This window comes from Myotis davidii, unplaced genomic scaffold, assembly GCF_000327345.1.
Source record: "Myotis davidii unplaced genomic scaffold, ASM32734v1 scaffold184, whole genome shotgun sequence".
NCBI classification, from domain to species: domain Eukaryota; kingdom Metazoa; phylum Chordata; class Mammalia; order Chiroptera; family Vespertilionidae; genus Myotis; species Myotis davidii.
In genome coordinates, this window is record NW_006297021.1 from 1305673 (window position 1) to 1318711 (window position 13039).

The 13039-nt window shown below is 41.4% G+C and overlaps 1 pseudogene; it reads left to right on the forward strand.

Moving 5' to 3' along the window:
* Positions 1-12226: 12226 nt before the first annotated feature.
* Positions 12227-12734, forward strand: LOC102771178 (annotated as a pseudogene).
* Positions 12735-13039: the final 305 nt, after the last annotated feature.

The following is a 13039-nucleotide window of genomic DNA, read 5'->3' on the forward strand; positions in this document are numbered from 1 at the left end:
GAGTTGCAGCTCAGAGGCCTGCAGCGGCAGGCGGGGAACGTTGGAGTCCTCAGTCACTGAAGCAAGCAAGCCCCATGTTAGTTTCAAGCTGCCTGGCTGCCGGCCGCCATCTTGGCTGGCAGTTCATTTGCATATCTCGCTGATTAGCCAATGGGAAGGGTAGTGGTCGTACACCAATTACCATGTTTCTCTTTTATTAGATAGGATGGTTCCAATATAGTGCTTTTATGTTGCTAGAGTCATGCTTCGAGTTATCTAGGTTCAGAAGATAGGTAACTTAGCTCCACGTTGAGAAGCCGGGGAAGGCTTCCTGAGGAAGTGATGCCGTGACTGAGTTATAGAGAAGGCTGTGGAGGTGACCAGGTGAAGTCCAGCGGGAGGGATCAGCTTAGGGAATGATGTGTAGAGTTTCTGGAGTGGACTCAGTCCCTGGGGCTGGGGTGGGGAGATGGTGAGAAGCAGGCACTGGAAAGGGAGAGCCCAGAGGACTCTGTGCGAGGGAGCCAAGGGCTCGTCCATGTTCTTAAGGAGCCTTGAAGGCTCGTTAGCAGATTTTTAATTTAGATACTTCATAGCAGCAGTATGGAGAGAGGCTTCGGGAGCAACAAAGACCGATTCAAAATATATTGCCATCATTCAGGTGAGTGATAGAAAGGTTAGGACTAAGTAGAGGCAGATGGAAAAGAAGAATTTATTTGAAGTTATCCATGGGAAAAATTAGAAAGACTATAGGATCAATTAATTCTGGGAGATGAGGAAGAGGAAGGAGGTAAATGCATCTTTCAGGTTTTAACAGGATAATGGGGACATTGGCCAGGCTGAGAATATCACTAAGTCTGAAATCACTCTTGTCCAGACACAAAAGAGCAGGCTTAATGTGTCTGCAGTGGGTAGTTGGCAGATCATACACTGACCTCTCGGTTCACTTTCAGAGACCTCACTACCTGAGGGGAATGAAAATTACAAAGGCGGATGTATGTGTATGTAATCCCTCCCACAAAGCCTGTGTCTACATGCCTACCAGTTGTTCATCCCATCTGATTTGCCGCTGCAGAAAAACTGCCACGGTAGCAAACATCTAAAATAAAAGAGAAAATCCTAAAAACAGACACAAACAAACAAACAAAAAACCAGAGAGAAGAAAAGAAAGACAGGGGAAAGAAGGAATGAAAGACAAAGGAAAGCCAAGCATCCATGTGGAAGTTGGGTTTATTTGAAATTAAAATTCGATAAAAAAAACTGACATTGGTGAATACAAGGTGGGGCAAACGTAGGTTTACAGTCGTGTGTATGGAACATAACACAATAATTAATAAATAATAAAATAAGAATAAACTCTTTGCTTCCTGTACTCACAACTGTAAACCTATGCTTGCCCCACCCTGTGTGATAATGTGAAGAACAGACACCTAGTCATGAACAATTAGTTTCCACTTAAGGTCAATAATCTCTACTTCATTCTTTAAAAAGATAATTTATGTAAATGACTGCGCACTATAGATACTCTATTCTATATGGACAATTAATGGCAGGTGGAGTCATGGAAGACAGGCCAGCGGAGACCCTGACCGCTGGGTTCTGGCTCTACCAGGTCAGAAACTCGCTGGACAAGTAGGCCCATCCTTTAATCTCATCTGCTCATAAAAGTGATGGTTTGTTTCTTGGAACTGGGTTCAGGCATGGTTTCCTATCAAGTCCTCCAATCAGTCAATGACATAAAATGATACAGTGGTATAAATTAACACTCTGGAGTATATACTGTTAATTTCCATCTCTGCTAACAGGGACTATAGAGATAAAAAAGGTATGAATAGTAGTCCATTAAGGCATCTCAGTAGTAGATTCAAGGGTTAAGACTTGATAAAAAATAATGCACTACCGAACTTCACGAGGTGGAAATGGGTTACTAAGTGAATGTAATCAGAGAGCATTTTACAGAGGAGGCATTTTATAATTATAGGTTGAATGTACAATAGAGCCCAAAGCCCTGTCTTACTGTTTGCTCTACATTTACATTAAAATGTTTTTATTGTTATTGTTCTTCAGATGTTAATAGTTGTGTCTGCTTTTAGCAGTCGAACAGCCCACATTTCCTCAGTCTCTCGTCTGTAGTTAGCATGTGCATAATTACACATATACCTGTAATTACAAGCGTATGAAGAGGCCAGTGTTGTTCAATTGTAGCTGCTTCTTATTAACAGACTCAAACTGTTGATTGAAGAGATTAATTTCCAGTTAATTTTACACTGCATGTGAATGTTCAGTAATGCGAGCTTTAAAATAAAAGTTTTGAAAAGAGGAAATTCTATTTAGCGGAAATTTATATTCATGGAGATAAAACAGTAGTTATGCTATGATAGGCACAGCATAACACTTAAAATTAAGAAATTTATAGAAACTTTGTGGCACCTATACCTGGCTTTCAGGATTCATTAAATTGAAACGTTGCAGATCATCTGTGTTGCAGGGGTTTTTTTCTTTTCCTTTTTTTTTTTTTGTAGAGTTTCACATACAATCTTTATAGATCAGTGATGGCGAACCTATGACACGCGTGTCAGAGGTGACACACAAACTCATTTTTTTGGTTGATTTTTCTTTAAGTGACATTTAAATATATAAAATACATATATCAAAAATATAAATCTTTGTTTTACTATGACTGCAAATATCAAAAAATTTCTATATGTGACACGGCACCAGAGTTAAGTTAGGGTTTTTCAAAATGCTGACACGCCGAGCTCAAAAGGTTCGCCATCACTGTTATAGATATCACACTGTATGTGGGAAACATATTTATACATTTTACGTATTTATGCATTCTACCAGTGTAGTAGAGCACGGGACACGTATTAATACGTTTTTATAGACCAGCGGTAGAATGCGGGTAACATATAAATACGTAAACTAAAGTTACCGTAATTTTACTGAATGTTGTCATTTGCGCAAAAAATTAGCAAAAATGGCCCGCTCCACCTGTTAGCGCGCGATAAAAACTACCCGCAAACAATGTGATATAAGTGAGGGAATAGGTTGTTCACAACACTGAAATTAAGTTTGGGAACTGATTAGATTTTTGAATTCATGTTTAGTTGCTAAATAGCTTTCCTCTTTCCAGACCACCATGTCCTTGAAAAGTTAATTTTGTTTCATCTCTGGGTGTAGGAGGCTTGCATGACAATGGGAGTTGAAAGCTTCCCAGGTAAAGATCCTTCAAAGAATAAGCAACTCATGCCAGGGAAGGATAAAAGTCAACACTTTATATCACTCAGCTGCTTTTAAGATTCCATCAAATGCATCCCCTGCAGTTGAAACTGACTAGAGCAGCCTCCCAGCAGAGTTGAAAAATCATAAAACAATGACACTGTTCCCTTTGTTTCTGGCGCTTTCAGACTGTAAGACAGCAGTCCCGCGGCGGCCACTTCCTTTCTTCCCTTCGGGGGCCGGGGAAATCTCCCATCTAGGCCAGGCATCAGCAAAAGATACTTGGTTTGTGTTATCAGCGAGGAAAAGTGCAGTTTCTAGTATGAATGTACCATGTAATTTATTCAAGGACAAAAATCTTTCAGAACACACAAAAGGAGTTCATTGCAATTAAAAAAATATTAACTTGTAATTGAATTTTTTTCTAATACTTTTCATCAGATGCCCAGAATTAGAATTTTTAAAATCTCTCTCTCTATATATTATGGCAAGGCCAATAATGTATTTAAAAATAAGCACTTGCAAAAATTGAGGGGGCTGTCTTTTCTTCTTTCTGGGATGTTGCCATTTAATCCTTGACCTCACACTGAGTTTGCTCCCGGCTACCCTGAGTACCTAAAAGAAGGCTTCCCTCCTTCCGCACACGTGTGTGGCATGTCTCTTGGGAGCAAAGGTATGGAGGGAGCAATAGGACAGTATCCTCAGAATGCAAAGTATGGTTTTGAATGGAGAAGGTTCCTTAAAATCTGATTGTAGCTGCTGCACCAAAAAGATAGTGAATGGTGCCCAAGAGCTGCCTTCTGTATGTTGCAAGCTAATAAAGGTTGACATTAGTTCTCTTAGGTGTTCATTGAGTAGAAGTTTTGCTGTTGATTTACCTTTTTGAGGTTTAGTTTCTAAAAATCCCTGACAGTCCTGGCTGGTTTGGCCAAGTGGTTGAGCATCAGCCTGCAGACTGAAGGGTCCCAGGTTCTATTCCAGTCAAGGGCGCATGCCTGGGTGGTGGGCTCGATCCTCAGTAGGGTGTGTGCAGGAGGCAGCCTATCAATGATTCTCTCTCATCACTGATGTTTCTATCTCCCTCTCCCTTTCCCTTTCTCTCTGAAATCAATAAAAATATATTTTAAAAAGATAACAATAAATAAAAAATAAAAAAATTCCTGACATTGGCACTGAAAAGACCTTGCCTTAAGGTTCACTGGGACAAACTATACTAATCTGGTTAATTTCAGATGGTTCATTGTATTTTGTTCACTTATATTTTTCTGGATATTTCTTTTTATTCATATAAACACCATAATCTGCTGAGTGATATTTAACATCCATTACTTTTCATTTCTTTAAAGGTCCTGAATGTTAGGAATTATCACCACATCAGTTTCTATGTAAATGGTTTTGATTAGAATTAAACTTAAAATAAGTTATTATGCTGTTTTACTGTGGTCCCTATAACATGGACAAATACATCCAAGGTAACTGTGTGCTACTACAGTAGCTTTATTAACACGGAGGCTATAGTTTAAAAACTGCATGAAGAATGAACCGTCTGTGTATTTGGCGGAGGTATTCAAGTGCACACAATTTTTCACCTCGATAGACACGGAGGAGAGCTCCCATTTGAGGGAGCTGACATAATTACCCTGCGACAGAGACGGAAAATTCCACGAGGAGCTGGAAGGGCCCATCCACTCCATCTGCTGCCACCTGTGGCAATTACAATAGTGCGTGGACCTTCACAGTGACCGTGGTGGCCAAGGAATGAGCCTCACTCTCAGCTGCTGTTATCTTGCCCTCAGCTCCCCCCTCAGCCAGGTCGCTAGACTTGTCTACAGTGGGCGCTTCCGGCCCCCCTGCACTGATGAGGATTTATAACCCTGCTTACCAGGTGCGCCCAAATCATGAGTACTAGGTAATCACTCCGATTTCTGTCCACCAGGATTTGACCAGGACAGGGGGCTCTGGTGTCCCCTCCCAATGTCCCTGCCAGCTCTCAGTCACCTGCAGAATGATGAAGAAAATGACATTTTGGGGACCTAATGTAAAATGTGCACCGAGATGTCTTTGGACACTGCCCCATTTCTTTCGACCTGTAACATATAAACAGCCAAGTCAGTGCATCTGCTTCTGAAATGCAGCATCAGGGCAGCTCCGGCTCCTTCCCCAGCAGGCCCACGGCCCAGGTCCCCGGCACAGCTCCCAGGTGGCTGCGGGGACAGGGACATAACCAAGGGGTGTCAGACCTGGAAAACGCAGGGTGCTTCTCTGAAACTAATATGGGATGTCCTCCAAGACCAGCAGAAGTGGGCAGAGTCTTGCGGGGGGTGGGGGGGTGCGGTCTAGGAATATGAGCAAGGGAAGAAGTCAGTGGAATTTGGATTATTACTGTTAAAAACTGTAATCATTGAGAAGAAAATTCAAGTGACCCCTGCCACGATGTTCTGAGTTAACTGTCAGGGCATGGTTGGTACTTGTTTAGACTTTTTGTTTGTTTTGTTTTTGGTGCACATCTCTAAAAATTGACAGTTCATGTTATTTTTTCATTTTGCTTTTAGCAGATCTAAAAAATTCTTGGTCTTTAGAAGGTGGGGAACATACTAACTTGTTTGAAATAAGGTATATATAATTCAGTGTGCCTACTAATTAATATCTTTCTCTTTTTGAAATAGAAGTTATTAAAGAGCATTAAATATTTTAATGGAATAGTTTAGAAATAAAAGACATTTTCTGTTAAGAAGGTATACTATTCTCCAGCGACAGCTACCAGGTGTTATTCCTTTATTCATTTAGATAGCATCCTTCCAAGAGTTATTACCAACAATTTAAATCAAACTGACTTCTGTCAAAATAACTGGAAAATTAGGTGCAGTCAGCAAAGAAGGGAACAAAGATGAAGATATTATTTGAGTTTTAAAGAATAATGGGGAGAGAAAAAAAATGGTATCATGAATACATCATAACATAGATATCTGATGTTTAAATAATGAACCCAGATTTCATCAGTCAAGGCCAATAACAACCGAGATACATAAATTGCTATAGCTTGCTACTAAGAAGTCACACTGTTACCATGTAAAACAGCAGTCACCAGAAGCCAGGAGCAGGACATGAGTCAGCTTGCACCCTTGTATGATCATGCTAGATTTAGTTACATGAGATGATTGATTTTTAAAATGTGTTGAGTTGAAAACATTTACTGATTTTTTAAATGCAAAATCAGAAAGTTCTGATAGTGCCTGTGAGAATTTCTTTTCATTAGACAAGATTCTACTAATTGTTATAATATATAGCCTTTTTAGCTCAAATGACCCAGACATAAAGAATTGCAATAAATTATAAAACTTCAGAAAAACAAATTTGGATTGATTTCAACATTTTTGTTATGAAGATTACAATCACAGGGTTAAATCACAGTGTCCATAAAATGTTTTGTGAGAGAAAATTAGTCATTAATTCTGTGAGGACATTTATGGAGATATCCATAACTCGTGCATTAAACAAACCTTTTTCAAGCTCTTATTATGGACAAGGCTGCTTGCCAACTGATGGGCGGGGCGTGAATGAAGTTGAATAAGACATGGAGGCTGCATTGAAGAGGTATACGGTTTTAATGCTACTGCTAAGACATAAAAAATGGGGTCACTAATATGCAGAATGACAGCATCACCCACGTATTTTTATAGATTTAATTTGCATGTTGAAAATAACCTAAACTTATACACTAGATCTGGAGTCTAGATCCAGACAAAAACATCTATGAACACACAAGATGATGGTCCTTTATGCACTCTCTAGAGACAACAAATCAGGTTCTAATCCTTAGATGACATCATCCGAGCTATGGCCGCCCCCACCCTGCCCCTGCTGAGCACCATCTGTGAGCTCACCACTAAATGCGGACATTGAGTTTAAGACAATGTTGGTGCATTCCAGGTAACCTTAGAATGTTCAGATGGAAACCTGAACACACTTTTTGGGAAAGATGTCAGGTTACCTGAGACCCTGCTGTCAGTGGACACGGGGCTGAATTGTGTGCGTGGCAAAGAGCTCCCGTGGGCTGTGTCCTCCCTGGGAGTGGAGAAGGGGCGCAGCTGCAGGGGCAGGTGATCCAGGAATCCCCTGATGGGGACATGACCGCGGCCGCGTGGGGGGAATGAAGACGATGTCATGGTTACCATGGTCCGGCCCGCTGAAGCTCCGCACAATGCCCTGTTTTTCCAGCTGGGCGCGCGGACCAGGCAGTGATGCACTGGAAAGTGCTTCTTCCGGGGAATTTATGTGACTGCAAGGCTTGGGGGTAAAGATTTTAAAAATAAAAATAAATATTCCTGTGCTGCAGGAGAATGTACTCATTGCATAAAACATTTAATTTAAAAACTTCAAAGAAATGTTAGGCTTGCAGTGGTCCTTTCCACGTGTCCACTCGATCCCTGTGGGTGCAGGTCAACCTCTTCTGGTCTTAGGGGGACTTGGCTGACAGTTTGCGAAGCACTGGCTGAAGGGTAGACTGCCTCCCTTCCCCTGAGGTGGAGGACAGACTCAGAGAGGTTAGACCATGTGTTGGGCTCAGAGCTGGACCGCAGCTACTGCCCTGCAGTTTTGAAAGGACTTTGTCTCTGTAACTTTGCTTAAATATCAGAACTGCTGTGGAGTAGGTAGCATGACCATTGCATTTTATAAAAGGTTAAGCCAGGGATTGGCTATGGCGTGACTTCTCTCCGAGGTAGTTCAGCGTCACAGCTAAAGGCAAACTCAAGGTCCTTGATTCCGATGACGGTGACATTGAATGCAGCCACTGCAGTGCTCCGTTTGGAGACTCTAATCCCTGACAACTGACCAGGCATCATTTTCCGTTAGTGATAACAATAATGAATGTCAGTATAGTGGTTTATAGTATGTCCCTGTCCAGAAGAACCCGTTGACTCCTTTTCTCACTTGTTCTGAGGTTATATTTTTGTTATCTCTACAGCACAACCACCTACTGATTTTTTAGAAGTGATTATTAAGAGCCTTTTCTCTTTAACACCCAACACTTGTCTTTGTGAATTCAAACCTCCAGAGAAAATGATGAAATTCATGTTAAACTTATTTGTCTTTAAAAACAATCGACTCCATTTGGTGGTCTCTGTAAACATCCAACATTAACGTTGGTGGAGGTCATTTCTGGCCATTGTGTTCTAGCCAGACATTCATTATTCTTCCACATGAAGTAATTGAGAGCCATTCCACAATATGAAAGTCTTGGTAAGGACTTAAATCTAAGACAGCCCCTTCTTATGTAGGTGGGCAAATGTGGTAGGCTAATGAACGGGTTTCTGCAGCAATGAAGTCAGGAGGATAGAAGTGTGGAAGAAGAGCTATTTTCAGGGCACACTGAGGAGCACCGGTTTTCAGGCATTTGTAGCTGTGTAACATCAAGAAGTCAAACTCCATTTCCCTGGTGCCAAAGCCCCTGTGCCCCTCTGTTCTGTTTCTTTATGAAGATCGTGCTGTGCCTTCCTGGTAATATTGTGATAAGATTATTCTGTCATTTTAACTACATGAGTATGTCACAGTTTTATAATGAGTAGATAATATATTCTAGCGTAAGAGTATACCTCACACACCACGACAACTCATATGCAATGTAAACATACTATAGTGCATGCATATGTAAAATGTATATAGACACAAATATACATTTCATTCATATTACATACCTATATATACATATATACAGACACACAGACACATACTTGTATTTGTGTAAGCTTTTAACTCCCTGTGTAGAAACACGCTTATCTCTGTATAAACTTAGTCATCTATATCTATCTGTTCATATCTATCTATCTATCTATCTATCTATCTCTATCTATCTATCTATCGAACAAAGTTCTGGTCTAAATTTAGTGTTTAGAAAGGGAAATAATGGTTTACAAAGACTATAGAGATTAAAGAATAAAAAGGGTTGGAGAAAAATTAACATGTCTTAGACAAAAGGAAAGAAATATTTTAAGATATAATTCAGGGTCAGATTCTTTAGCATCTTGCGAGGGGGTGTCAGGATGTGTTGCTATTTTTCATCCCCTAATTCCCTACTCGTTAGCTCTTCACTGCTGCCTTCACCAATAGGCTCAGGGATGGGCTCCTGCTCTTGGCAGAGGCACTGGGAAGCCCCCTTCACCCAGGCTGTAAGTAGGTCCTTGTGCTACCTGACACTTGTGTCATGGCTTTTAACCTGCGGTGGGACATCTTGTTTAACTCTGTAATCTAATATTTTTTGGACTCAACCTCCTTTATTTTCTGAACCTAATGTGGGTTTTGGCTTTACTGCCCACCTGCAACTTGAATGTGCTACTCACCTAAAATGTTTGATGGGCAGGTTTATCTGGTGCTCAGGAAGAATTATTCTGAGACTGAAATCATCTAGCCTCCTGTACTCCTTAAAAGTGGTCTATGTTTGCTCTCATCCTGCTTACCTATTCCTCCCCTCCCCCCCTTGGTGTGTTCAATATTTATGGTCTGGTATGGGATACAGAGAATGAGGAATAAAAAGGACAAATAAAATGTCATTGGTGAGCATTAACAATGCAATTTCAGGAGAGTGGAGCGACAAGAAACAGTGAGAAACACTTGACTTGTGTCGCATTCTAGATCATCTGAATAGAAAAATTAGAAAAACAATAAAGAGTGATACTGCATTTTTCCTTGCAGAAGGCTAGCAAGAATAAAAGGGGTGATTTGCTTCATTTGTAGTATTATTAAAAAAGTAAGGGATGAACACATATTTAAAGAAACCCCAATGTACAGGGTGGATGTAGAACTAGCCAAAAGGGAACACAGAATTGATTGCGTCTTGTCAGACAAGAGGCATATAATGCATGATGTAGTCATAATTGAACAACCCCTCTCCCCTCGTAAAACCTGGTTGCATACCCTATGAAATGCATATTTAAATCTTTCAGGCATCATGACACAAATATGCCCATCCTGAGTGTTAAATCCTCAGCCCGCACTGAGCATCCACTGAGCTGTGAGACTGATCCAGGGGCAACAGCTGCTTGGAAACTGGGACTCTGAGAGCAAGCTCCAGGTTCAGAATTAAACTGGGGGCCGGGTGGAAAAGAGGGTGGGCCAAGAAGTTAGAGGTCAGAGGCAGTAGAAGGTCAAAGCTCTGCAATTTCCCAAAAGCCCAAGACTGCATGCAGGTTGTAGGTCATGAGAGGGCAGTCCACACAGCAGGCCAGCCAAAGGGAGGCGGGGAGAGTGACACAGAATTACATGGTATACACAAGAGCCTTCATTAACTCCTTACTCTTGAAAGAGCCAAACTTGGTATCTGGGTTGAAAGCAGCCCAAAATATGGGAATCAAGGTAGGAATGAGGGGCCAGAGCTTTATCAGTTTTATTTACTTCAGTTTCAGGTGCTTGAGGCAAAAGCAAACGAAAACAAAAATTAATTTACTAGTGAGTGTTTGGTGTCCCTTATGAAGAGTTCTGTTCTTTCTCCTTGGGCCTCGTTTATCATTTCTTCCTATCAGCTATTGTAAGTGAAGGCATATTAAAGCTTGTGTGCCAAGTACTTCCCATAACTTACTTCCCCATGCTTTGATGTTTGGCTTATCCTCATGTTAGGATAAAATATATTAATTGATTTTTCCGAAGTTGTTCTCCCCGCAAAGGATAGATTTTTGAAGGACCCGTGTTTGATATTTCTCACTCAAAGGCCATCATTTCAGATTGACTAGTCTGCCTTCAAAGCATCTTGGCAAAGGAGAGTGCAGTTAGCCATCAGATCTGATCACCGCTAGGGGAGATGCTGTCAGAAAAGTGGCCCTTTTTTCATGTACTAAAAAGCCCAGGATTAGGCTATGCATGGATGCGGGAAACTGAGAGAAGCAGAACTTAAACCCTGAATTGTTTAGCTGCTCTGACCGGAGGTGGTCAGAAGTTCCTCAGGTGGAAGAAGATGGTGGAAGAAAAGTGCCCAGACACTTGTCCAGGTGTGACCCCAGTTACCACTGGGATCATTACGGCCACGACCTGAGTTACTGAGAGACGCCCAGCTTGTCCTTTCAAAATAGGCCCAGCAGGGACCCAGAAGAAGGAAGCCTGCGTCTGCTTACCCAAGTTCTGAAGATAACCTGTGGCAGGCCTCTGCACGGTGCTGCGTCCACTGCGCAGCCTCAGACTAGACCAGTGATGGCGAACCTTCTGAGCTCGGTGTGTCAGCATTTTGAAAAACCCTAACTTAACTCCGGTGCCGTGTCACATATAGAATTTTTTTGAACTTTGCTACCATAGTAAAACAAAGACTTATATTTTTGATATTTATTTTATATATTTAAATGCCATTTAACAAAGAAAAATCAACCAAAAAAAAATGAGTTCACGTGTCACCTCTGACACGCGTGTCATAGGTTCGCCATCACTGGACTAGAGGCTACTTCCTGTGAGGGAGGGTGGCTCTTGCTCCTGTAGGCGTCCTGGCTCATCACCTCTCATCATCTGAGTCCATATCACATCTGGGAGGGGGGAAAGTTTGCCTTTGCCATCTTTCCATATTACCCAGTCAAACTGGAGTTCCCTTGGATTTCATTAGAGAATATCTTATTTAAGGTCTCTCAAAAATGCATACACACTTTGAATGATTACAAAGTCAATGTTTATTAACATACACTTCATTTTCAAGATTTAAATGAACCTATAAAAATGAATAACTTTTTGTCAATGCCTGTTTTCAAACTGATGACCGTTATAGTCCAGGTCCTACTGATAACATGAAGCAAAGGAATCGCAAACATCAAGAATCATTTCATTCGGTATCTGTGTGCCCTCAATTCATCAACAATTGCCAGTTTTGTGCCATAAACTTTATCTTTATATATCCCCATAAAAAACTCTAGCGGATAAGTGTTCTTTGATCAAAGCTTACTCTGGCTTCACCCAGCATTTCAAGTCAGTTAAACCTGAAAAGGAGTGAAAATTGAGCGACCAGTTTATGTGCGACTCTTGTTTTTGGTGTTGAGTTTTAGGGTTTTTCTGAACTATGCCTAAAGTTGTGTCCCGATCTGTTGTCTGCTCCGACACCCGGGACCGGGAGGAATATGACGACGGCGAGAAGCCCCTCCATGTCTACTACTGTCTGTGCGGCCAGATGGTTCTGGTGCTGGACTGTCAGCTGGAGAAATTGCCCATGAGGCCCCGGGATAGGTCCAAGTTTGGCCAGGGTTTTGGCAAAACGAATATATATACTCAGAAGCAAGAGCCTCCTAAAAAGGTGATGATGAACAAATGGACTAAAGACATGGGCAAGTTCAGCTGTGTCACTGTGTCTACTATTGATGAAGAGAAAGAGGCGATTGAAGCTCGGGAAGTTGCTGACTCGTATGCACAGAATGCCAAAGTGATTGAAAAACAGTTGGAGCGCAAAGGCATGAGCAAAAGGCGGCTGCAAGAGCTGGCTGAACTGGAAGCCAAGAAAGCAAAAATGAAGGGGACTTTGATTGACAACCAGTTCAAATGATCAGGACCTTTCTCTGAACCCAGACTAGAAACAAGCATTTAGACCAGAAGGCAAAAATTTTTTTTTCCTTTTATTTAATTTATTGGGGTGATTCTGGTTTACAAAATTATATAGGTTTCAGGTGTCCAATTCTATAACACATCATCTGTTTATTGTATTGTGTGGTCACCAACTGAAGTCAAGTCTTTGTCCATCACCGTTGATCTCCCCTTTATCCTCCTCCACTTCCCTCTACCCTCCCTTTCCCTGGCAGTCACCACACTGTTGTCCCTGTCCACGTGTAAAAGAACTTTTTATTGACTGCATGGACTGGCTCCTACCCTTATTGAAGAATAT